The sequence below is a fragment of the Oryctolagus cuniculus genome, chromosome 6 (assembly GCF_964237555.1).
Source record: "Oryctolagus cuniculus chromosome 6, mOryCun1.1, whole genome shotgun sequence".
In the NCBI taxonomy this organism is placed as follows: Eukaryota; Metazoa; Chordata; class Mammalia; order Lagomorpha; family Leporidae; genus Oryctolagus; species Oryctolagus cuniculus.
The window spans coordinates 14,695,888-14,722,565 of record NC_091437.1 but is presented as its reverse complement, the minus strand read 5'-3'; the positions used below and the strand labels follow the sequence as shown (position 1 = coordinate 14,722,565).

The window sequence follows — 26,678 nt, the reverse complement described above, 5'->3', positions numbered from 1 at the left end:
TGGGTTGTGAGTGCATTGGAGGAGGGAGTGAGTGAGAGTTTGAGATTCAGTTGATTTTTCCTGCTGTATGTACACAAAGGCTTTCAGTTCTGTTGGCCTATTTGTATCTTCCTGGACCAATGCCACAATTGCTCCAGTGGCTTCATTACTGTCTCTTCATAGCAAGTGATATTTATAAGCAAACTTCCTCCATGATGGGAGCTGTCTTCCTGTATCCCTCCCTCTCACCCTCTCACGCTCCCTCCCTCCCTCCATTCCTCCCTCTCCCCCTCTTTCTCTCTCTTTCTCTCTCTCCCCCCATGGATGTGCATTTCAAATGAATAAGTAAAAGTAACAAATAATAAAACCAGGATGAGAGATTAACAACTTCCCCTTCTTTGCTGCTGGCGTGCAGTGTGGAAGGTGGGTGTGAAGCAGACTTTATGGACAACCTTTGTTCTCGTGCTACCATAGATGTCATTCCTGGCCTTCGAAGCTCTCTTATAGAGACAGGAAAGTTAGTCTTTGCTTGCATTTGACAATAACAATCATATTTGAATGCCAAAAGCTGTCTGAGCATTGCATTTGTTGGGATTTGGGGATGTCCGTGGATCTGAAGTGAGGAGTGGCTCCATGAAGAGAGATTTATCTCTGATGCATCCAAGCTGCTCCCTGCCCTTGAATCACTGTGTCTCCCTAGAAGCTGGGTGAGCCGCCTGCTTGATGAGCCTGGACGCAAGGCATCATGGGCCCGAGTGACCCTCCCAGGGCTTCTTCCTCCTGGGAGTCTTCATCCTCAGCATCTCCTAGGGCTGTCAGCCAGAGATGCTTGGGGAGCATAATAGTTTCCTTAGGATGTTGTAAAAACTTGCTTCAAATTTACTGGCTGAAGACAGCAAAAAATGCTTGATGTCCCAGGACTGGAAGCCCAAAGTCCAACTTGAGTGTCCCCGGGGTGAGATCAAAGTGTCAGCAGGACTACGCTCCCTGCAAAGGCCGTGCAGGAGAGTCTGTCCTTGACCGCTTCTAGCTTCTGGCAGCTGTTGGCATCTCTTGGCCTGGGGCTGCACCATTCCCGTCTCTGCCCAGTCACACCGTCTTCCCTTCTGTCTGTCTCCTCTCCATCTGCCTCTTTCTCATAAGGACACTTCTAAGGGTATTTATTTTGTGCTTGCTAGTCCAGGAAAATCTTCTCCTCTCAAGATTCTTTCTTTAGCACATCTGTCACGTCTTTCCTAAATAAAGTGATGGCCACAGGTTTGGCTGATCAGGACCTGGTATCTTCGAAGAGTTGGTACTCAGCCCTCTACGTGTGGGGAAACCAGGTTCAGTAGGCTCTGGACAGCCCTGAATCTGCGAAATTCTACTGTTTGTCCCGCAGCCTTGCCGACATGCTCCAATGCAATCTCTGTCCATAATAAAGCTGCTATTTCAATGCCCCAGTCGGTTACTTCTCATTTCTCAACGCAGACCAGGGAAACCGGTGCTATGTATCAGGGCCCCCTTGAAACTCTAGAGGAGAGATGCGATGAAAATAATAGGCAGCTGACTGCTCAAGGAACCCTTTTTACCCTGTGCTGCTGTGACGAGGTCAAGAAGCAAAGACAAAATCAAATGACGAGGAAGAAAGGGAGTCAGGGCACGGAGACGGAGGCCCAACGCAACCCCAGCATGCGTATTCATTATGCACAGTGGAGGGCCTGCATCTGGCACCTGAAAAATATCACCGAATTAATAATTTAAATCCCGATTATGCTTCTAATTTCCTACCATCTTCTACTAAATAGACATTGTAATGAAAAGCATATTTTATTTACAATTATACTTTATGAACCCAAATGTAAACTGACAGTAATGAGAAGATGGCGCCACTAAATCCATTTTAATGTAAATTGCCGCATTTAAAATATTCTGAAAGCAGTAAGGGCAGTTAATGAACCTAGTCTGATATCTTTGTCAGCAACGCCTGCCTTCACCGCTGGCCTTGGGTTTCGGGCTGGATGCTGCTCACCTCCTGATCGTTTTAAATGTTTATTGTTTCTCCTTGCGATCTTCTAATTATAACAGTTTTTCTTCGCTAGTCCCCCTGCCCCTCCCAGCTCCCAGCAAATCTGGTTTGAATTAAAAAGGAGCAACTCTTTGCCTATAAACACAGCACTGCCTCCTAAGCGAGAGCTCTGGCTGCGTGGATAGCAGGGGAAAGCAGTGATGCATCCTGGGTAATTATAACCTGAGCTGGCTGGTGTCAGTGGAGAGAAGGGCCTGTCAGCATTTCCCTGGGAATAATGATACCCACGCCTCTGCTGACATGAAGCGCCCAGTGTTCGTGCGGTGTGTCGCAGACAGCTGTACGTCGAAGCATGCACGTTTAATTGAAGGATGTGTGACAAAACGCTCTCGTTGCTGCAACCGTGGTATTATAATGCGCTGTCTTTTTCCCCCGGGCAGTGGCCACTGCAGCATTGGGAGCTACTCCTGGACCTCGGGTCGCAGCATTAGAAATGAGCCATGAGCAGAGTAATTCAGACTGGAGGGGAGAAGGTGAAGGCAGAAAGATCTTTGTCAACCGTTCCTCTGTCTTTGCTTTTTGTTTATTTCTTTCTGCAAAAATGTGTTCCCGTGGTGTTATCTTAGCTCATGCTATCCAGAGACCTACCACCATCTAATGAAAGATTCATGGGAATCAAAGAAAACAATGAAAAGGAGGCCAGTGTGCACCCTTCAATTTACTTACAAATGAACCAATTGGTAACTTAAGTTGCAGTTCTCACACACAAAGTTCTCACCTCCTCAATGTACAAACAGCCCTTAGGATTCTATTAGAAAAAAAAGACCAACAACCCTGTAGAAATGTGGGCAAAAGCCAGGAACAGACAATCAGCGGAATCAAATACCCACCAATGTAAAGATGCATGTTGTGAGACAAGCAGAAACTTAGGCTTCCGGGTGCATGTTCTCCCAAAGCCGACAGGTGCACATCTCTGCCTATGGAGATGCCGGAAGACAGCCCTGGCCACTGCTGGTACAGCTTGGAGTAGCACAGAGCCTGTAGAAGGAGTGTGATTTTCTGTTGTTGCTCTGACTGATGCAATCGGTTTCTCAGCTCACCGTTGTGTGGATGGGAAGGCCAGGACCAGTGGGACAGGGCTGGGGTCCAAGTGTGGACTGGGCTGCGCTCCTCACTGGACACTCTGGGAGAGAACTCATTTCGGGGAAGCCTCAGACAGGGGCTGCTGTTGGCTCATCGGCTTAGGCGGCTGGCCAGAACTCAGCTTTCTGTGGCTGTCGGCTGAGGGCCGCTCCATCTGGTAGAGGTTGCCTGTGTTCCTTCTCTGATCTGGTTCTTCCCTCTTGCAAAGCAGCAAGAGCAGGTCACCTCCTTCTTGCTGCTCCTCCCTCTCCCAGCTCTGGGCTCTGGTCCTCTCCTGGAAAGCACTCATGGGATTGAGCTTAGGCCCAGGTCATCCAAGACAACTTCCTCATCTCGCGATCCAAACAAATGTGTGCTTTCTGACCAGAAGGAAGATGATGTGTTACGTAAAGGTCCGTTTTAAAATATCTCACTCAGACTGGGTATGAATTTTTCATACACTCGATTAGTGTCTTGGAAACCTGTCGGGTTTGTCCAGCAGCAGTGCCCCTCAGGTCTGTGGTGGGCAGCCTCCTGCCCTCTCTGTCCCTCTCATTATGCCCATTGATTGGCTGCCTGCGCTGCTTCTCTCCAGGTGGCTTTGAGGCTCTCTGAAAAGTGAGGTCCAAGAATGTGCGTGTGTTTACGTGCATTTGCAAAAGAGGGTAAGCCAAGGAGAAGGATGTCTTCTTGGTGAAAAGCACATCTTCAGTGACCAAAATGACTCCCACGGGTAGAAAAAGGAAAGAAGAAAAATCATAAGACACTGTAGTTTTCTTAAAAAAACATATCTATATGACTTATGGTTTGCATCATACCATCTACTTCCCTCTTCCTTATTTGTGTGCTAACTCTGGTGACTGATTGCAGAACCAAACCCCTGAATATAAAGAACTGAAGTTCTGTCGTGAATTCTGCCCAGCGTGAGCCTGAATGTTGAGGTATCGCCTTCATTTTTCAGTCAGAAAAGCATCGCTTCACTCTGCCTTACAAATTATGATAACCATTATCCTCAAACAGCCCGATTTTTCATACGCTACATCTTCCTACGGAGAATATTCCTAAAATCCCAGCAGAGACCTCCGGGAAGTGTGCTCAGGAAATCCCAGCTCATCCATCACACACAGTTTCGGATTCTGCTGTGCCACTGAGTGCCAGGTGACCTCAGGAGGTGACTTCACTCTGAATCTTTAGCGTCTTTCGTAGTGAGAAGTCTTCCAGCCTCACAGAGCAGTGTGGGGTGTGGAAGAGACAACCAATGCACCCACCTAGGCGTGCCTGGCATTCACAAAAGCCCCCTGGCACCTTCCAGCACTGGGACTCACGTAGTTCACATAAATGCAACAGAAACCTTGAAGCCTGTTTTTTAAAGAAGTTGCTCTTAGAGAAATGTACCATAGATCACATTCAAGAAAGGAAGAGTGCTAATGTGGGGAAATGTATCAGACATTCCCATGATGTCCAGTGTTACTGAATCCACAGTTGCCTTGGTAGCTTGGCCAAGCTTGGCTGCAATATCCTAGGCAGCCATAACCTGGTACCCATTGCCCTGTTGCAGGAGAAGACCTGGGCCTCCACAGGCTCATCCTACTCCCAGAAAGACAAGTAGGAGTCACACTAAGAGCTTTTAGGTCACGCCCATATATCATGCTACCTATAACTCAGAGGGGGAAAAAGGCCTTATATAGCTGTAAACATATTTCTAAACATACTTACAAAGGTATGATGATCTGGCTTATGTAAATAGATGGCTCGTTTGTAATTCTATCATTTGATTTAGATTCGACTTACACATCTTAGGGGAATTCTAGGGTAGACGTTAGAGTGTGCAGGTGCTGGTCACAGATGCGTCTGTCATCCAAGTGGGGAATGTGTGGTCAGAATGGCTCAGTGTGGAGACTTCCTGGACCCCACCATAGGAGAGGGACCTAAGGATTGAAATTGAGATGAGTTGAGTGAGGGCAAGAGACGAACTACGTTGCATGTGAATAATCCTTTGCCAGTTAATTTTATCTTTGGGGAACACAACAGGAAAGCCTTCCTAAGTCGATATGGGTCTAGTCAAAGTGTTCAGAACCCTAGAGGGATGCTCCTCTTCCATTATTTTATGAAAACATCACCTAATTCAGCCTCATCCAGGTCAGTGAAGAGCAGAGCTTTTCAAGTTAGTGGTGTTTCCCCTCTTGTCCTGAGTGGAAATCGGATAGTGGGAACAGAATTCCAACTGGATGGGTTCCTTCTGCTCAGAAGGCGAATTAGATTATACAGGTGTGTACACAAATAGATGCACGCACTCACACTCACAGATACATAAAGACGTAGGCACATACAACCACACACTTGCACAATGAGCTTGTGTCCAGAGTCAAGGAGATGACCAATAGCTGAAGCTCACCATGTCATTCATGGAGAAAGAGCCCAACATACAGAACCCCGGTGCCACTGTGGTCATGAGAAAGCCACAGAGAAGTAAACAGCTTTTGGGCAGCCTGTGAAAATGCGAATGACCCACTGATTTTTTTACTGGAAACCCGGAAGTGAAAACATGCAACCACAACTTAATTCTGAATCAAGCATCCAACAACGCCACTTTTACGATGCTCAATGAGGTAGATTTCACACTGTAACTCACACTGAAATCTGCCTTCTGGACTTGGCCAGCATGAGATTGAAATACAGGGTTCCTAAAATCGCTGACTCTACGTGGAACCAAACTTTCATGAACTCAGGAGTCAGAAACAGGAAGGAAAGCTCAAGTGAATGTTGATTTGGGAGAGAGGATCAGGCACATTTTTCTTTGGCTCTGTGTCAACATGACAAACAGCAGGCTGGCATTTAGCTTACAGTTAAGATGGGTATTCAGACACCTATGCGTCATATCAAAATACCTGCGGTCAATACCCGGATCTGGCTCCTAATGGAGACCCTGGGAGGGAGCAGTAAGGGCTTAAGGAATCGGATTCCTTCCACTCAGGAGAGAGACCAAGGCTGAGTTTGCAGCTCTCAGCTTCAGCCAGGAACAGACTTTGTGGCCATTGTGGACATTAAGGAGTGGACCAGTAGGATGGAGACCCCTGACTATCTCCCTGTCCTTTCAAACCCTTTTTGAAAAGATAACATAGGGGTCTTCATATCACATGGCATACCGTGAGTGCACGTGATTGAGACCCAAAGCGCTGGTGTGTGTGACCAGCTCGTGCCTACTGTGCACCAGGCATGCAGTGAAAGCGCTTGGATAGACCCTGACTTTTATATGGGTTTCCCAGTTGTATGTTCAAGGTCATTTTCTGCCTTCTAGTCACTGCTGAGAATTGGGGTTGCTGTGAAACAATGGGCAATGCATACTTTGGCTTTGCTTGTGTCGTGTACATTGTGTAAAGTGGTGAATGCTGTGGGCCAGTGCCAGGCATCCCTGCTGTATGGTGGAGGTAGCAGGTGGAGGACGAGTCTCCAACCTTAGAAATGTGCCTGTTCCTGGGGAAGTCACAAAGCATGGGAACTGTTGGGGGGACACATGACATAGATGTCACACAACAAGGGGACCCCTAAAGAGCCTGGCTCACTGTCTGTCTCTTAACACAGCTTAAATACACAGACTATAAAAGTGCCGAAGAGATGATCTGATGAATGTGAGAAAGGAACGTACTGTGATCCCACAAGAAAGGCACTGTGGCGGATGACGTAGTTGAATATTTTTAGTTCTTTTTTTCTTGCCTTAATGCTCTTTGTCAAGTCAATAGTTGGGTCCCTTCACCACCTGGAAGAAAAAAAAAGACTATTCAGTTGCAAAAATGATTAAATATTTCTGTATTCAGTTGTTAGAATTTTCCCTGAAGGTAATTTGTGATAACTCAGTTAGACATTGAAAGTTACCAAGTGTTTAAAACACAGGGAAGGCCGGCGCCGCGGCTCACTAGGCTAATCCTCCGCCTTGATCCGCGGGCACACCAGGTTCTAGTCCCAGACAGGGCGCCGGATTCTGTCCCGGTTGCCCCTCTTCCAGGCCAGCTCTCTGTTGTGGCCAGGGAGTGCAGTGGAGGGTGGCCCAGGTCCTTGGGCCCTGCACCCCATGGGAGACCAGGATAAGTACCTGGCTCCTGCCATCAGATCAGCGTGATGCGCTGGCCGCAGCATGCTGGCCGTGGCGGCCATTGGAGGGTGAACCAACGGCAAAGGAAGACCTTTCTCTCTGTCTCTCTCTCTCACTGTCCACTCTGCCTGTAAAAAAAAAAAAAAAAAAAAAAAAAACACAGGGAAAACATCTAAATTTTACAACTTGGTACATTCACATTTTTCACAAATACTAGCAAGTCTATACTTAAGTATTTTCAATATTGGAATATAATTACCAAATTATTATTTGCATGTCTTTCCTTGTTATGTGGTGCTCTAAATGAGAATGGATATCAAGTATGGAATACTAAATTATTGAGGTTTAGGTCTCTGTGATCAAACTCATAATTATGCTGGTGTGCTTTCGTTATGGTCTGACTATTGAGTAATTTCAACGTACCGGGTGAGCTCTATGCTGAGGGAAATAGTAGAATGTGAACAAAGTTATAAGGAAAGTGTCTATCTGTAGTTACGGAAACACGTGTGTTAGGTTTACAAAGTGGAGGGATTTGTGCTTTCAGATGCAGTAGATTCTAAGAACTATCATAGAATCTCAAGTACATAGAGTTCCACTGCTAGTTCTTTGTTTCAACTGCAGTATGTCACAACAAACAACTATAGATATGTTGATTGTTGGGCGTATCAAACACCTGCTTCCTACTGCATTGGAACACACTCACCTTCAAGGGAAGTGTTGCTGGTTGAGAGGGTGGACACTCATTGGGAGTGTTTGGCTGTCGTTTTGCACGTTCTGGAACTCACACATAGGTATACACGCAAGGTCATCGAGAGACCTAGTCACTTTCTTCTCTGTGATCTTTAAGGACAATTTTTTCACCAGCTTTTACTACTGTGTGAGAATCTGTGCTGACACAATAATTATAGTAATTAGCATCTGCTGGATGTTTACCAGCTGCCAGCTTACGACCAAGTGTAATGGAGATGTTTTATTTTTATTATAGGCATTTCTTTTTTCATTTCATCTTCACAGCTCCGTAAGATAGGTAGTGTTTTGCTGCTCCTGTTACAGGTGAAGAGAGCGATGTTTAACAAGGTTAAATCACTTGTGACAAAATTCCAGTTCAGTGAGCCGCTCAGCTTTGCGAGGGTCTTGAAGGAGCTCACGTGGAGACTCTGTTCTGAACTTCTAGACTACCCTTCACAAGGACATGACTCCTCATTGGGGAAATGAGAGAGAAAAGACTACACTGGCCTATTAAGACATAGTCCAAGGTAAATTCACAGTTCAGGTCAAATCTAGAAGGAAAATGTGGCTACTGAGTTTTCTCATATATTCTGTCTCTCCAACCACCGGGTTGATACATGTTCAAAAATGGGAGAGGAAGTATTTGAGGTGCTAGAACATTCCTAAATTGGAGAACCAGTCTCTTCCCAAATTAAAGCTGGAATTTTCATATGTTTCGAACACAGGAATGGGTTTTGATGGAGTTTTCTAACTCCAAGTGTATAATCGCATATATGTCAGCAAATAATCCCCTAACTATTGCATGTAATAGTCAAAGCTGTTTGCACATGTCCATTGTTCACCAAACAGCTATCAGCTTCCTTATTGTGAAACACTTGATACATGTGTATTAATTTTAATTCCATTTATCCGTGAGCTCTTTGAAGTACCCTCATATTGTTGAAGGAGTTACACTCGTGAAATCCAATTGCCTTCAAAAAGCAAAGGATTGAGAACGGAAAGCCAGGGTGGGAGCTAAGTGGTTTTTTGGTGGGCATTGGACAGGGCACGGTGAGAGGGCACACAGCTAACTTCCCAAGCTTGCAGGGGTGGGAAAAGTCGGTCCAGCCCCAGACCGTACAAGGCCATGAAATCATCTGGTCTGGCTCTCCCAAGGCCGCCGCAGCTGGGACTCAAAAGTCAATGGCTCCTGCAGGCTAATTTAGAACTTGATGATTCTGTGTGGCCGGCAAGTGATGTTAGAGATATCCAAATGGTCCTTGGCAGAAAAAAAGGTTTCCCACCCCTGGTAGGGGGTGCTGTAGGTCTTAGGGTTGCTGGTGTCATCACTGGTGTTTAATTGTATGCTTTGTGGTTTACCCATTTGCAGAGTTGCATTGTGTAAGGCTTCTTCAAAGAGTTTGTAGAAAAAGGTCAGTATCCTTTTTTGATGGATTTATTCTAATAAGTTTCAGTACTTTTTATTTAGTTGATTTACTTAACAGCGTCAGTGTAGTTTGTAGAAATAATTCTAATGTAACGATACTTCCTTCCTCTCTTTCTCCATCCCCACTTCCTCCCCCTTTCTCTCTCCCCTTTTTCAGTTTTTGAGATAACAGATTTTTAACTTACATTACAATCAAGGAATTAATGCTCTACCAAATAAAAAGTGTAACAAGCAAAAAGACCCTAGTACAGCAGGAATATAGGCAAGGACTATAAAAGTAACCGAATGGAAAGATGACTGTTTTCCCCATATATGGTAAATCTTAAAGTAATCACAGATCATTGAAACTATAGTAGTATAAAGTCCTTAATGATTGGTTTGACAGAGCACTAAAACAAAGATTGACAAAACTGCATTTGCAGCAGTACTGATACACACAGGCGTTTCTTTGTCTTCTTCCATTTTTATTTACGTATTCATAAATGTTAGCGCCCGTATATAAGGGAGAACGTGGAGTATTTGTCCTTTTGGGTCTGGATTGTTTCACTCAACCTGATGTTTTCCATTTGCTTCCATTCAGTCCTTTGCTTTTTCAAGGCAATTTCATTTTATGAGCATCAATGGTAGAGCTGCACTGTTTTTCATAGCTGAATCATATTCCATTGTGTGTATACCAAATCGTCTATCCACTCATCTGATGATGGACTCTCTGGTTGTCTTCCTATTTTGGTTACTGTGAGCGGCTCTGGGATGTGGTGCAGGGATCTCTCGGATGCACTGTGTTCGTATCTTCTGGGATTACCCAGTAGTGGGACTGCTGGATCACGTGGCTGGTCTGTTTCTAATTTTTAAAAGCATCTCCCTCCTGTTTTCCACAGTAGCTGCACTAATTTACATTCTCATTAACAGGCTATTGGTGTTCCCCTTTCTCCACATGCTTGCCAGGACTTGTACTCTCTGTCTTTGGAACTTCAGCCATTCTGACAGGAGTGACGTAATACGGCACTGTAGTGTTCATTGGCTTTTCCCTGATGTCTAGTGATGTGGAGCATTTTTCCATATATATGTTGCCCATTTGTATTTCTTCTTTTGAGAAATATCTGATGAGGTCCTTTGTTCATTTCTTAACTGGATGGGTGGTTTTTTGTGTAAGTTGCTGATGAATTCTGGATGTTAATCCTCTGTCAGATAGGTAGCTCGCAAATATTTTCCCCACTCCAGTCAGTCTCTTCGCTCCATTGATGGTGGGCATGTTCTTTCAATTGCGTTTTTCCATGAACTTTCAGAAGTTTCCCTGTTGTGAAAATGACATGCATGCATTCAGTGCACCTTCTCTTTACTGTCTGAAGTCAGAATGCAAGTGTTCTTCTAGCCGTGAATAGTTTCCAATGAATTAATTAAATGAAATCTCATCTATCACAAAATAGTGAGGCTGAAAAATATCCATAATACCATCGGAGCTCTAGTGACCTTTCTAACCAAGTAAGAAAACTAAAATACTGTTAAAAGGCTTTGATAGTGCACACCACATGCGTGTGCTCATGGGCAGCGGGTGTTTGCTGCCACACTCCTTCCAGCAAAAGGAAGACGCTCACCAGTGAGCACAGACCTGCGGTGGCCAGCACTGAGGGCGCAGGGGGGTGAGCTGCGACTGCTGGGCCCCACATTCCTTATCCCAGCACCTGGGCTTGAGTCCGCCTCTGCCTCAGCTTCTGGCACCAAATGCACCTGGGAGGCAACAGATATTGGCTCATGTGCCGAGTGCCTGTCACTCATCTGGCAGACCTGGTTTGGGTTCCTGGTACCTGGCTTCACCTTGGCCCAGCCTTGACTGTTGTGGGCATCTGGGGAGTAAAACAACTCATGAAACCTATCTCCCTTTCTTTCTGCCTACCTACACTCTCCCTCTCCCTGTGGCTCTGCCTTTCAAATAAACAAAAATGAATAAAGACACACACACACACACACACACACATACGTGCATATGAATAGGTAATGGAAATGTCATCCAAAGCTGAAAAAGGTGAGAAGAAACTAGGAATGGTACCAAGGATATTGTCTAGGGCTACCATGTAGCCTCTCTCTTTATGTGTTGACACTTTGGGGAAGGAGTTAGTTGTTGTTATCAAAGGTTTACTTATTTGAAAGGTAGAGTTGGTTCCCAGGCTTTGGCATAGAAGGTTCAGCCTCTGCCTGTGGTGCTGGCATCCCATATGGGCACAAGTTCAGATCCTCGCTGCCCCACTTCTGATCCAGCTCCCTGCTGATGTGCCTGGGAAGGCAGAAGAATGTGGCCCAAGTATTTGGACCCCTGCACCCATGTGGGAGACCCCTGAAGAGGCTCCTGGCTTCAAATCACCCCAGCTCCAGCCATGGGGAGCATTTGAGGAGTGAACCAGTGGATGGAAGACCTCTCTGTCTTTCCCTCTCTCCCTCCATTTCTGTCTGTATTTCTGCCTTTCAGATAAATTAAATAAAAAAGAGATTTAACCTTAAAAAAAAGACAGTATTATGGGGGAGGGGGAGAAGAGGCAGGAAGAACCTTCCATCCACTGGTTCATTCCCCAAATGGCTGTAATGGCCAGTACTGGGCCAAGCTGAAGCCTGGAGCCAAGAGCCGCTTCAGCATCTCCCGCGTGGGTGGCAGGGGCCCAAGTACTTGGATCATTTTCTGTGGCTTTTTCCAGGCACATGAGCAGGGAGCGAGATCAGAAGCGGAGCAGCCGAGCCATGAACCAGCACGTGTATGGGATGCTGCCAGCACAGATAGTGGCTTAATCTCCTGCACCACAATTGTATTTTGTTTTTGTTTTTGTTTTTCTGTTTTTTTATTTTTTTATTTTTTTTTATTTTTGACAGGCAGAGTAGACAGAGAGAGAGTGTGGATTTTTTTTTCAACACTGGTCCTTTTTTTCCCAATTGTTCAATATTTTATTGTGAAAAATTTCAGACATACAAGAGTCCAAAGAATGTTGCAGTGCACAGCTGCATAGACAGCTTCACCTAGGCTCTACCACAAGTGTCGCCCACCTACTTTATCCCCCTCTGTCTTTCCGTCCACACCTCACCACCTCGATCCACCCATCGGAATTTTTGATGCATTTGCACAAAGAGCTCAGTGTTCATTTCTAGCTTTATTATTATTATTATTTTTTGACAGGCAGAGTGGACAGTGAGAGAGAGACACAGAGAGAAAGGTCTTCCTTTGCCGTTGGTTCACCCTCCAATGGCCGCCACGGCCGGCGCACCGCGCTGATCCGATGGCAGGAGCCAGGTACTTATCCTGGTCTCCCATGGGGTGCAGGGCCCAAGCACCTGGGCCATCCTCCACTGCACTCCCGGGCCACAGCAGAGAGCTGGCCTGGAAGAGGGGCAACCGGGACAGAATCCGGCGCCCCGACCGGGACTAGAACCCAGTGTGCCTGCGCCGCAAGGTGGAGGATTAGCCTAGTGAGCCGCGGGGCCGGCCTGAGAAAGGTCTTCCTTTTGCTGTTGGTTCACCCCCTAAATTGCCACTGTGGCCGGCACATCGTGCTGATCCAAAGCACATGCAGGTGCAGGGCCCAAGCACTTGGGCCATCCTCCACTGCCTTCCCGGGATACAGCAGAGGGGCAACCGGGACAGAATCTGGTGCCCCAACGGGAACTAGAACCCGGTGTGCTGGTGCCGCAAGGTGGAGGATTAGCCTATTGAACCACAGCGCCAGCCCACAATTGTATTGTTGATTCTGATGTCCTTAAGAGACATCAGAGACATAAGAGAACAGAGAACTTGAGCTTAGGTCACTGTTTGCAAGAGTGTGAAATCTCAATTTTGTACATTGTGAAATGAAGCAATCTATTACCGATCTTATGTGTCAGAACTCTTTCCATTGCACTGACAAAAAAAAAAAAAAAAAAAAAAAAAAAAAAAAAAAAAAAAAAAAAAAAAACCAACAACAACAAAAAAGCAAAACCTAAAGTCTACTACACAATACTACACAAGGTTAGTGATTGGGTTGTGACACTGAGCACTCCTAGGTTGATCTCGCTTCAGCTGTGGCTTGATCCAGGGTCTCAGAGCTTGGACTTTGTCCTAAGCTTTGCTTAGTAGTCATTTCTGATGTCTTTCAGAACCGCACACTATGTGATTCAGGGCTAGAGGAAAAGGAGCATGCAGTTTTCTCAGCGATCCCCGCTCAATATCCCGCATTTTGCTGGCTCTGACTGGTCCGCATGCGCATCCCAGGGCCAATCACAATGGCTGAGAGAATGCAAGGGTCTGACCCAGGAGATCCTGCTCACTTGCCCAGCGCTGGCCAGAGAGCACGTCCACCTTGCCCACGTCCCCTCAGCTCAGCCTGAGGACATTGTTCACCAGAAGCACTGAATGGATCCCAAGTGGCTGATTTTCTTTCTTTCTTTTTTTTTTTTTAATTTATTTGACAGAGTTAGACAGTGAGAGAGAGAGAGAGAAAGGTCTTCCTTCCATTGGTTCACCCCCCAAATGGCCACTATGGCTGGTGCTGCGCCGATCAGAAACCAGGTGCTTCCTCCTGGTCTCCCATGCAGGTGCAGGGCCCAAGCACTTGGGCCATCCTCCACTGCCCTCCCGGGCCACAGCCGGGAGCTGGACTGGAAGAGGAGCAACTGGGACTAGAACCCGTGCCCATATGGGATGCTGGCGTAGGTGGAGGATTAACCTAGTAAGCCACGGCAGCAGCCCCCAAGCGGCTGATTTTCAATTCAGTTTGTTGTTTTTCCCTTCCTCTGTTTCTACAGAATTTCATCTCAAGTTCTACAATCATACTCTTAATTATCCTTCCTCTTTCTGCTCTATGTGGAGTTATTTCACGTTCTCAAAGTGTAGGAGCTATGCACATCCCATGGCGCTGGTTAGCCAGCATCACTCTCCAAGTATCGTGACAGATGCGTATATTCCACAGCCTCTCACCCGATGAAACCCAGCACAGCCATCCGTGGCTGTGGGAAAGAAGACGACATTCTTGCAGGGTTCCTCCAGCGAGTCTGAAGGGAATAATCATTTCATTCAATAGATTCCAAATGTCCCAGTGCCAGTCTTTAGCATTTTGCATTCAACATTTCTTTTAGGTTCCTTTATAGCTATCATCAGTTTTGGGTTCAGTTGTCTGAACATGCCATCCTCACAAAATTCTGTTTATCATCTTAGGCCAGTGGACGTCCCCCCTTTGGTGCCCAGGTCAAAAATGTGACGTCATATCATGGTTGAAAGGGCAACCTTGAGAACCAGTCTTGGCACGCTGAGGATCCCACTGGCTCCTGCCTGAGACCCGCGTCGGAAACATATGCTCATTAGTTACAGGAACCAGTTTCCATGATAATGTTTTCAGATCGCCAGCAGCAACTAAATGGAGGGAGTAAACATGATGGCAGTACAGTAAACAAGCTATGAAGTGCAGCTGAGTGTGAAGGTGGTTGTCAGGGGACAGCGCTGGTGAGGCCAGGGCAAGCCAGCGCCACTGCAGGATCATCATGCAAATTGTTCACGTGGTACATTCAATTACTTCTCCCTTAGCTGCTCTAGCATATTCTGCCCTGTAGGTTAAAGGGGAAAAAAAAAGAGCTCTTGCTGATGGGCTCAGATTCCATTAACAGCGGGAAAGATGCTGACATGGGGGAGGATACGCACGCAGGCTTGGTATGCAGGGGCATCTCGAAGGTGGGTATGAGTAAGGTCATGAATATTGTTACCCTGCTGCTGTTGCTTGTCCTCAAAATTCAGACTAGCACAGACCCAGGATACAAGCCAGAGTTGCTATCTGCGACTTCATCAATGGAAGCTTGTAAAAAAAAAAAAAAAAAAAAAAAAAAAAAAAAAAAAAAAAAGTGTGCTTTATCTCCTAGTATTTATTAAGCCTATTTTTAAATAGTGCCATGATACTGAAAACATTTCAGGAGAAATAGTGCCAAGTAGCACTTCCAGGAATAGCTGAAGAACTGCGAATCCAAAGAGCATGCTGGACTTGGAGTATTGTTGAGTTGCTATGGATTGTGAAATGGGGAGTTTACCAGATGGGTCACGGGGGAGGAAGCTCTTCCCAGCAGAAAACATTATGTGCAGAGAAATGAAAATATATGACCCATTCTGAGAGGAGCAAGGAAAGGAGTACAGGGAGGAAAGATTGGCCAGAAATGGAGCTTACAGGGGCAGCTCGGACCTTACTTTGTTGCAGTTTGAAATAGCAAACCTGAAACAGTTTCTTTAAGTAGAGAAAAGGATAGGGAAGAAGGGAATGGAATCTCACGACTCAATTAACCCTGTTAACAACTTTCTAAACAAAACTGCACGTAGAAAAGGCTGATTAAATACAGGAAAATACAGAGCAAAAGCCCTGTCTCTGATGTCGCTTTCCTAAGGGAATTGCTATTAATTGTCTCTGGAGTTTTCTTAAAGAAAATGTTACTGTGAATAATGTAAGTGTATACATTAAAGACACCTTACTATGCATGCTTTCTGTATCTTGCTGGCTCAGGGGTGAGGGGATTCTGATACATCTGTGGTGTTCTTCCCTGGTAAAATAGATATATAGATCTAATTTGGTATTTCTGGCACCCAAATAACATTCCCTTTGTGGGACTGAAGCAATTTACCTGGTTTTATTCCAGACTGGATAGTTTTCTGGGTGTAATATCTCACTAAAATGTTACATAAGTATTCTGATCAAACGTTCTCCAGAATCTTTTTTGAACCTTCCATTAACCATTTATCCAATGTGCCCAGGAGCCTGTCAGCCACGAGTATAATCAAACGTCTTAAAATCTATGCTGTAGAAGGTAGAACAGTCATACCTGGATTACTTTATTTTTAAAAATGATGGAAAAATCTCTGCATATTTGGCTAGCCATTTTTAGATACTTTTTAGAAAGATTTACTTACTTACTTGAAAGACAGAGTTAGAGAGATCTTGAATCCACTGGTTCCCTCCTCAGGTGGCTGAAATAGCCAAGCTGGCTTGGGCTAAACCCTGGAGCTTCTTCCATGTCTTCCACGTGGGTGGTAGGGGCCCAAACACACTAACCGGGAGCTGGATTGGAAGTGGAGCAGCCGGGACACGAACCGGCACCCATGTGGGATGCTGGCATCATGGGGATTTTACCTACTACACTGCAGTGCCAGCCCTAGAAGCACATATTTTAAAGAGATTTTTCTCCTACTCTAAGAGGTTTGGACATCATCCCGGGACAGAAAAGTTTTGTGTGATTAACTCTCTGGATGGTAGGCAGAAGAAGAAATGAAAAATTTTTGTTGTATTGTTCTTGTCCTTTTGTTTTCCTCGAAGTTTATGATCACTCTTCTTAATTACCACATTATAAATATATAGGAGTGTCAGCTCCACTCTGGAGGCCTATGGAATGAGAGGTGTGCAGATGAGGAACCATTCCTTCAAGCTCTACTCTCAGGCTATCGAAGGAACTTGCGGGGAATGCGGATGGGAGCTGTCACGTAGGGATTAGCAACGCTAGGAAATGGGCTACCCCATGTCCCTAGCAGTGTCAGCTCACTGACATCAGTGTGTTCGTCGGTTGTTTCTCAACAGAAACTCTTCTATTCCAAATCAACCTCTTTCTTTGCTTGAGTTTAAAAAAATGGGGCGAGGGAAGGGTTGGGTCAAGAACTGTGGTTAACTCCTATGTCATTTATATACTCAAGTATGCATCACAGCATGAATGTACAGCAGTGACATGCCTGTCCACTATGTCATCACTGTAATGAGTGGTGTAGAAACTCACAAAGATGGAACAGTATTCCCAAAGGAACACGAGTATCCCTGTTGCATGCACCTAGATAGGTATGCCTTGCTGTACCAGATATGACGGAATCCATCACAGACTCTGCCTATGACATCATCTGTGTTTCTAACAGCAGCTCTCTGGGACAGACAGACGATCAGCGTGTTTTATCAAGTATTTGGGAACATGCTGTTAACACCTTGTCTGCAGACCCCTCCCTAGACCGTTATGCAAACACATGCTTACATTCAAACCCTAGGTGCCCAGTTAGCCTATACGCTGTGTGAGTCTACTGAAACAAACTGTGTTCTCAGCGACAGCGTCCTCAGCCAGTTGTCAACACAGGACACGGAGGACTGAATTGTCAGCGCAAATCCATCAGGGGCAGAAGAGGATTGGTTCGCTCAGAAAGACCATTTCCTTCTGCGGATTGCGCTTCTGCAGTTCAGCAAGAGATTTTACCTGCTTTGTTCAAAGACTGTGCCTCCTGTTGGCGTAAATACCTACAGCTTAAACTGGATGTAAGAGAATATTTTCATAGCAGGTCGTCTTGTCACTGTCAGGAAGTTTGTTTCTTTTTTTTTAAATAATGAGCTGCATTCAGTATGTCTGAGGTTCTCTCTCTCTCATACACACACAAAGACACAGTGAATTGAGCAACTCCTGTTCCTTCTCTTTATAAAGTTGCTAGGCTGGGCCATCCATCTGTGATAAGTGATGCTAATGCTGATTTCCCTCTCCATGACCTCACAACTTCCTCTTCTAGGAAAACAGTGTCTGGTGGACTTTTAAAATCATGTTCGTGCAGACTACCAGACCCCAATTTCAGATGGTGAAGCAGGAATCGTGTTTGATTTCTCTTTCAGACTTGTCATCCGGAAACCAGAGGAGCCATGGCAGCATCACCACGGAGATGCCCACGCACCACCCTCCCCCTCTTCCCCAGCTGTGCAAAGTAAGTCTGTGCACCACACACCACTGTGTTGTCGCCTCACAGGCACAGCTGCCATCAGGCCTGTCCTGGAAGAAGTCATATCAGCCGCCCGTTTCAATGTGTTCAGGGTAATAAGTCATCCTTGACATTCACCATTCATACAACAAAATGTCTTTGAAAACCAGCCCGCAGCTTATCAAATAATTAATACCAGGTTTGTAAGTGAGCGGATGATGTCAGGTTTCTGCAGTACGTGGGACCTCGGTCCTCAGCATTTACCAGACACAAAGCTTGCACTAACAAGTGACACCTGCCAATTTGCAATACTTGGTTTCGGGGAAGAACGGCCTTTTGTACTTTATTCCAATGAAATGTACTAGGTGGCTGATGCTTGCAGCCATATTGTTTTGTGCAACCACCAAAGAGCCAGAGATGGTCACGCAGTCTCCTTGACCATTTTTGAAGCCTCGAGGGAATCCTAGTAAAGGAGAAAAGAGATTATTCAGTCCGTGGCGGGAAGCCTTTTCAGAAATCACCAATGAGGTAGTTGCTTGTGTATTTCGTGTTGCTGTCAGTCCGCCGAGTAGGAAGTGCAAAGACTGTACCAGCAGAGTCAGGAGTTATTAACTATGCAGCCTACATTTCGAAATGAATGGTGAGCATGTTCCCAAACTGGCCAGAGTTACTCACTCGGAGTGGAAGTCTACACGTGGGTCAGGCAGAAGTCTGCAATGATCTGGGATGCTTTGACCTGGAGCCCTCCATGTCTGCCTTACTCTAGACACAGATGGTTCCATAAGCAAGTATTTACAGAAATGGGAATTTGTGATGGGTTACTATGCACAGATGGCTTTCTTTGCTCCAGCAACGGAGAGGACTTGGACACAATGACACCTGGTAGCAACCAGCATACCCTGCCTCTAATTTCTGAAATGTAATCTCCAATACAAGGGACCAGGGCTCCCTGAAGAAATGGCTGCTGCTAAGACTACAGAATGAGGCAGGAGCATCTTGTAGCACCAGAGAGTAAGAGAGTGTGAAAAACCAAAACACCTCACAATGCTGGAGACCTAAAGGGACATCGAATCCACCCGGAAAAGTCCACATGGCCCAAGTTATACAAACCTCTACAGTGAGGTTGACTTCGCTGAAAAGTGTAAAAAAGACACAGCTAAGCCTGTGTTGATAACAATAAATGATGCACAAAGGAAGGAGGGAAAATAGAGCCACCTCCAGTTAGCAGAATCTAAAGGATTCAGGTGGATTCTCTACCCCCAGGAGACAGAGCATCACTCTCTCTCCTTTGCCCTCCTTCACCATGGACTGGAGGGCTGATGTGTTCCCAGTGGATGCAGGATGGAAAAGGGGCTCAACGTGGCCTTCCCTGGGCCACTTGGTTAAGGGCAGCATTAACAGGAAGTCTTGGTGATAGCAAGAGCCCTTCAGATGATGTGGTGAGAAAAGCATTTTTCTACAGTCTCCCAAAACCCAAGTCTAACGACAAGGAAAACATCAGGCAAGTGTTTGAGGAACAATCGACAGATTACCTCATCAGTGCACTTTAAAATTGTCCAAATCCTTAAAAAGGAACAAAGTCTAAGAACCTTGCTGGGGGTGGAGGGGGGGGTGTTTGGAGCAAGGAGTTGAGCTGCTGCCCGAGACGCCGGCATCCCGAGCCTGATTGGAGTCCCAATGGCTCTGCCTCCTGTCTAGCTCACTGCTACTGGGCACTCGAGGAGGTGGTGGATTCCTGCCACTCGTGAGGAATACTCTGAGGTCTGAGCTCCTGGCTGAGGTCTGGCCCAGCTCTGACCATTCGGGGCATTTGGGGAGTCAACCAGTGGATAGAAGGTCTGTCTGCCTTTCAGATAAACAAGAAAATAGAAATGAATACAAAATATTTTTGAAAAAAAATTTGTCACAGGTAAGAAGACCCCAAGCTAACCTGACAGGTAAATATGAGGGGGCATTTTGGATGGGATCACACAACACAGAAAAGGACAGTAGGTTAAAAGCTAATGAGATCTGAGCGCCATACAGATTTTAACTGATAATAGCATATTGATATCGGCTTGTCTGTTATAACAGACATTCCCACAGTAGTGGAGGATGATAACAGTTGGGGAAACTGCCTGTTCTGTTTTTCTATACAAAAATTTAATGTTATCCTAAAAAATTCAAAGCTTCTGAAAGTATACTGAAATAGTCCTCAGTTTACTTTGTATTGTTTATCAGCATTGTAACAGGATGGCAATATTTTTATGACATCCAAACAATTTTATGAGCATCCAAACACGCTCTCAGATGCCCTACAGATCTGTGAGCTGGCTCTTCTTTGGTTGGCGCTGTAATCCAAGCTTTGATTTTCCCCTGGGAATAGTCTTTTCAATTGTGAGGGAACTACTTTCGAAGTTGTTCATGGACTGTCGTTTGGGTTATTACACAATCTCTGATAAAAGGCTACTATAGCTTGACTCTCTGTTATATTAAAACTCTATTATGATTATCCCTCTAAAAACACTCTCGACTCTGGTCAACCTCTCTAAGAGTAGTAATGAGAGTGGAATGTATCACTGGAAGCCTAATTCTGCCCATTATATCCCTGCCTCTCCATTTATGCTGGGCTAAAAGTGTTATTTGAGCAGGAAGATCATTCTGTAACCTTCAGATTACTGCTGGGTGGCTTTGGCGGAAAACGAATTACCAATGCATTAAATTTGAATTAGCTCAGACAAATCATGCAGATGTATGCATGGAACATTATAGCAGTACTGTCTCCCAGGCACGGCAGAATTGCTTTTATGTAGTTTTAAAGAATCACTTGAGCAACCCTTAAATTGCACACATGATGAAGCTGAGCCAGCATCTTCTGCTTAAAAAAAAAAAAAATCCTGCAACCCAAAAATAGCCTTTCAGGGAGTTGTCTTTGCTGCAACCTGATCACACAGGACTGCCAGTGGTCGGGCTGTGTGGGCTTCCGCCCCGGCACATCAGAGTGCCCTGGCAGAGTGACTGCAGAAGTGTCACCGAGACTAATGATTATGAATTATGCAGAGGGTCATATCCTCTTAGTTACAAGTCATTTATACGGTTTCCCTCCAGACTGCCTAGGCTGGTTCAATTTTTTTTTTCCCTCCTACTAGGAAATAACTCATGGAATAGATGTTCCAGGTTGAATGTATTGACATTCTATTTTTCTTCTATAATGCAAGCTTGCAAAACAACCCAACAGGAAAAAAAAAAAATACCATGACAGCTCCCTTCGGTGAAATTATAGCCGGATCAAGTCTTAGGGTGGTTTTGGTTTCTTTTCTTGCTGTGGAAGAGTCTGTCCATGAAAGGTCTGACAGTTCTAAATCTCTCTGTCTCGCTCTTCTATCCTTAGTTAAATTGGAAATGCAGGGGGATGTGTGCAGAGGGAAAGAGAGCCACCGTTACTGTTGAAATGCACACTTCTCAATCCGTGAGTGGCCCACAGTGGAATCCTTAGGCAGGGGATGGCAGCAGGGCTAGCAGGAACGCTGGTTCTGGTAGCCTGCACTGTCTTTTCGGAATCTAAGGCTTTGAGTATGCAGTGAAGATGAGAGAGACACAGCATAGACCATTCTGTACATTTCAGCGAGGGGACAGCTGCTGGTGACAATGTTGGCAGCAGGACGAGAAGCTGGAGTGAAGGTGGGAACAAACGTCCCCAGGGTTAGAAACACATTACATGTAGTAACTGTCATGTTTGGGGGGAAAGGGGGCGTTCAGCTTAGCAGTTCAGAGGCCGGGAATGCTGCTGTGTCCCAAGGTGGACTGCCTGGGTGTGATCCCACCTCTGGCTCCTCACTCCAGCTTCCTCCTGATGCAGACCCTAGGGGTAAGTAAGTGTATTCCTGCCACCACCCGTTGAGGGAGGCCAGGGTTGAATTTCCCACTCCTGGCTCGCACACCAGCCTGGCTGTGGATATTGCTGGCACTGGAGGAGTAAATCATTGGATGAGAGCTCTCTTCCTTTCAGACAGATAGGTAGATAGAGTAAAACTACGGATGGACATTCAGCACAGCTGGTAAGCTGCTCCTTGGATGTGGGGTTCAGGTCCCAGCTCCACGCCCACCTTGTTGCCCACTACTACTACCCCTGGACTCAGGTCGTTGGGTTCCTCCCACCCGTGTGGGAGACCCAGACTGAGTTCTGAGCTCTTGGCTTCCACTTGCCCTGGCCTAGCCTCAGCTGTTGAGGGTATTCAGGGAAAGAACAAACTCTCTCCTCCTGATCTCTCTGCCTTTCCAGTAAAGTTAAAGAAAAATGTTTAAAAAGCTAAATGGGCCAGCGCTGCGGCTCACTAGGCTAATCTTCCACCTTGCGGCACCGGCACACTGGGTTCTAGTCCCAGTCGGGGCGCCGGATTCTGTCCCGGTTGCCCCTCTTCAAGGCCAGCTCTCTGTTGTGGCCCGGGAGTGCAGTGGAGGATGGCCCAAGTGCTTGGGCCCTGCACCCCATGGGAGACCAGAAGTACCTGGCTTCTGCCATCGGATCAGCGCAGTGCGCTGGCTGCAGCGCACCAGCTGCAGCGGCCATTGGAGGGTGAACCAACGGCAAAAGGAAGACCTTTCTCTCTGTCTCTCTCTCACTGTCCACTCTGCCTGTCAAAAAAAAAAAATAAAGTAAATAAAAAATAAAAAGCTAAATGAACAACAGTAGCCTGGCCACAGTTTGGAAATGGGTGTGGTCTTGGTTGACCATAGCGGGAGCAGTGGGGAGTCCCCCAGCGCAGGTGGGCTTCCGTCTTGGACCCAGAACTAGCAGTCTCTGTCTTTTATTCCTAGAGAAACAGAAACATACTGGGTGCTGAATTTGAAAGGTCACTGTGGTAAGCTATTAACCTGAGTTAATTTTCTATATTTTTGTCTCTGTGATCTCTGGGTTCATCCACAGCTTCCATCAGTCTTTAATCCATCCTGGTTAGCGCTACAGGAGCAGGGTTAAAGCCTACAGTGTTTTTCCCAGCCTGGCCGCTCTGTGACAACCACAGGGTGCCGAGAGTCTGAGAGTGTTTGCCCTGGCTGTGGCTCTGGAGCTCAGTGTCTCTCCCTGGGAGTGACCCCATTTCTCAGGCCTTGTGGAGGTTCACCTGGGAGTACAGCCAGGGACCTGTACCTGTATGCCAAGGAGAAAGTCAGCACTGGAGACCTGGAGACGACTTACTGCTTCCACAGCCACGCCCTCTCCATGTATCCAACGTGGCAGTGGGTGTGACCACTGCAGAAAGGGAAACTGCTGGCACTGCCTTTGCCTGGTGTCTTTTCTGAGGATGAGACACGGGAAGAGACGTGACATAGTGCCAATGGATGAACTGTTTCCCGTTAAGACTCCAAGAAGGGGAAATACATACAGGCATACATAGAAGCAGCTACATGCAATGTAAGGGAGGCAGAATTTGACTTCTACATGCTTTGGGATTCTTGGGCAGGCCTGGGAATTAAATTGGCATAAGGTGGGTCAACATGAGAAAAGCATTGAACATTTCTAAGGTCAGCTTTGAGTTCCACAATTGTCTTCCAAAGACGTGATAATGCACACTTTGGCACGCAGTGGCAGTACAAACACCATCAGGGAAGTGTGGCCATGCAGGGGGCTGGGCTGAGCCTAGTTAACTGGGTACGCAAGTGGCCGGGAAGATAAGGAGTAGTTTAACAAGGTCTGCTTGTACGGATTTCCCTCGGCCTCAACTCCCCATCTTTGATAAGAGTGATACTTGGCTTCCAGTACAGAAAGATAATTTGACAGGCGAATTTCATCCTTTGCTTTTGAAGAAACAGAAAGGAAGGTCAAGATGAGCTGCCTGCACCTGCTGGTTTTCAGGTGTCTGCAATTCAAACGAGTTAAGATGCCACAGTGGCTTATATTGGGTGGCATTTTCTTACTCTGTCAACACACACACATCCCTAGTTGAATGTGTTTTTAAAGCCTGGTGGTTAATATAGATCAGGCAGATGCTGTCACTGAACAAGCCACAGATAAGCAGGTATTTAAACACAAGTGATGTCTGAGACACTATTCCAGCAGGACGCAAGCAGTGTGGAGCACGTGACCATGCAACGCATCCCGCCAACATTCCACCGGGCTCTGTGGCTGCAGCCCCGTGTGGGGAGAGATGATGAGGCTAACAGAACCCATTGTATATTCTTTGTACTGGGTAAAGTAGAGCTGCGTATGGCAAACGATCAAGAGTTCACTTTGCACATTATAGGTTCAGTTTTTCCACAAACTCAATTTTATCCTCTTTTAAAGATGATTTGAAGGTACAGGTACTATTTTGTTATTGTACATATTGCTGGGACTAGCCGACTTTTGAATACTGAGGGTGACACGGGTAAATAAGCAACTCCTACATTCAGAGCTCTGTATAGTTGTACTACATGCTACCTTGGCAAGCACATTATTTTGATTAATGGATTCTTACACATGAATTCAGTAACTTAAATTTCCCCTTACAGCAAGGAATAAAGTCGATCTCATCTTGCGTGCTAACTCCAGTCCATCAGTGAGCCTGCACGCTGAGCTGTGAAAGGAAGAGCAAAGGACGTGGCGTGACCACGGCCCCCCTGGCTGCAAAGGGCAAGAGTGACAAGCACGCATGCCTGTACGGGTCATCCCTGCTGTAGGGGCCAGCAGCAGTTCCAAACTCGCGCCCACAGTAACCAGAGGAGCAGTTGAGATGCGCCAAAGGATGAGCCCATGTCCACAGAGATGAGACAGACTCAGAAATTGAGTGCTGTCCAGAGGTTTGTCTGTGCGATGAAGTTTATTTCAAAAGGACAAGCACCATGAAAAAGCAGCTGACAGCTTTTGTGCTTGGCAAAGGAAGGCAGTGCATTGTGAAATTCTGAACAGCACTGCCACAGCCTAGAGACTCGTAAGTACCCTTATTCTGTGGCGACTCAAACACAGGGCAGCACATGGGGTCAAGCCACTGGGCCGCACACTCTATGCAGTTTGCACCAAGAGCTTCCACCTGCAAGTTTTGTTTTCGTCTTACAAACTGAACTCTGCATCCACTAACAGCCCCCATTGTCCTGGCCCTGGCATTCTTAATATTCCTAAGAATTTCACTGCTTCACTGTTATTTTTAAACAGTAATGAATTAATGAACTTGAAAACCAGAGCAATGCAGGAGATCTTGTTTCAGTCCCCAAATGGCCACCTTGGTTGGGACTGGGCCAAGCCAAAGCCAGGAGCCTGGAGCTCCATCTGGGTCTCCAGCCTGGGTGGCCGGGGCCCCAAGTGCTTGGCCCTCTCTCTGCCACTTTCGCCTGGTGCATCTCCAAGGCGCTGGATTGGAAGCAGAGCAGCCAGGACTGAAACCAGCGCCCCAGTAGGAGATGCTGGTGTCACAGGCCGTGGCTTACCCTGCTGCGCCATAGCACCAAGCCCTTGACTACTGTGGACAGCTCTTGTAAGGGGAATCATGTGGTAGTTGTGTTAGTGACTGAGTGACTGGTTTATTTCACCTACCATGGGGTCCTCAAGGTTCATTCTTGTTATATGCTATAAAGTACAAGAGAATTCCCTTCTTTTTGGAGCTGAATAGTATTCCACTGTATGTAAATACCACCTTTGCTTTGTCCATTCATCGCTCCGTAGACATAGAGATCACTTCCACCTGCTGCCCCGTGTGAAGCGTGTTGGAGTGAGCAGGCCTAGGCAAGTAGCTCTCGAAGTTCCCATTTTCACTTACTTTGGATGAAAGCCCAGAATTGGAATTGTTGCATCCTGTGACATAAGTACCGTTTCAATTTTTTGAGGGACTACTATCCTGCTCTCAGTAATAGCTGCACTGTTTTTCATCCTCACCAACAGTGGGTAGGTTCCCACTTTCTCCGCATCCTCACCACCATTCGTCATGTTCAGGGCTTTGTCTTGTCTGGCTTCAAGAGTGGCCATCCTATGCAGTGTGGGTTTGACCTCAAGTTCCTGATCATGACTGGTCTTTTCACATGCTGTTGTCTCTCTGTATATGGTCTTTGGAGAGATGTGTGTTCAGATTCTTTGCCCGTGTTTTCACTAGAGTATTTGCTTTCATTGTTGGATTGTTAAGAGTTCCTTATGTATTCTGGGTATTAACTTACATCTGATTCACAAATACATTTTCCTATTTGTAGACCGCCTTCTCACTTCATTGATTGTTTCCTTTGCTGTTCAGAAAGTTTAAAGTTTGGTGCAGTCCCCTTGGTCCATTCCTATTTTGTTGCTCATGTTTTGAGTTTCATTGTCAAACCCAATGCCATGAAGATTTTCTTGTTTTCTTAGCAGAGTTTTATAATTTCAGGTCTTACATTTAGGTCTTTAATGCATTGAGTTAATGTTCGTACACAGTGTACAGTAAGGGCCAACTGTATTTTTTGCGTGTGGATATCCAGTTTTCCCAGCTCTGTTTGCTGAAGATACTATCTTTTCCCCATTGGACCCCTGCTTGGGGATCATTTAACCATAAATGTAAGGATTAATTCTGAGATCTCAGTTGTGTTCCATTGGTCTAGATGTCTGTGTTTATGCTGGCACAACACTGCTTCCATTTCCGTAGCTTAATGATATGTCTGGAGACCAGGACGTATAAGGCCTGAGGCTTGTCTTTCAAGGTCATTTTTTACA

The 26,678-nt window shown here is 46.0% G+C and overlaps 1 long non-coding RNA gene across 3 annotated transcripts in view; it reads right to left on the bottom strand.

The window, feature by feature from the left end:
* Positions 1-258: 258 nt before the first annotated feature.
* LOC103347858 (uncharacterized) overlaps positions 259-26,678 on the bottom strand; it is an 83,840-nt gene continuing 57,420 nt past the window's right edge. For 2 of the 3 annotated variants that reach the window (XR_007918928.2, XR_007918926.2), the window contains 2 exons: positions 6,756-6,866; positions 1,699-5,037 (listed from right to left, as the gene is read on the bottom strand). This is a non-coding gene — a long non-coding RNA (uncharacterized lncRNA). The other variant, XR_007918930.2, reaches the window with a different exon arrangement.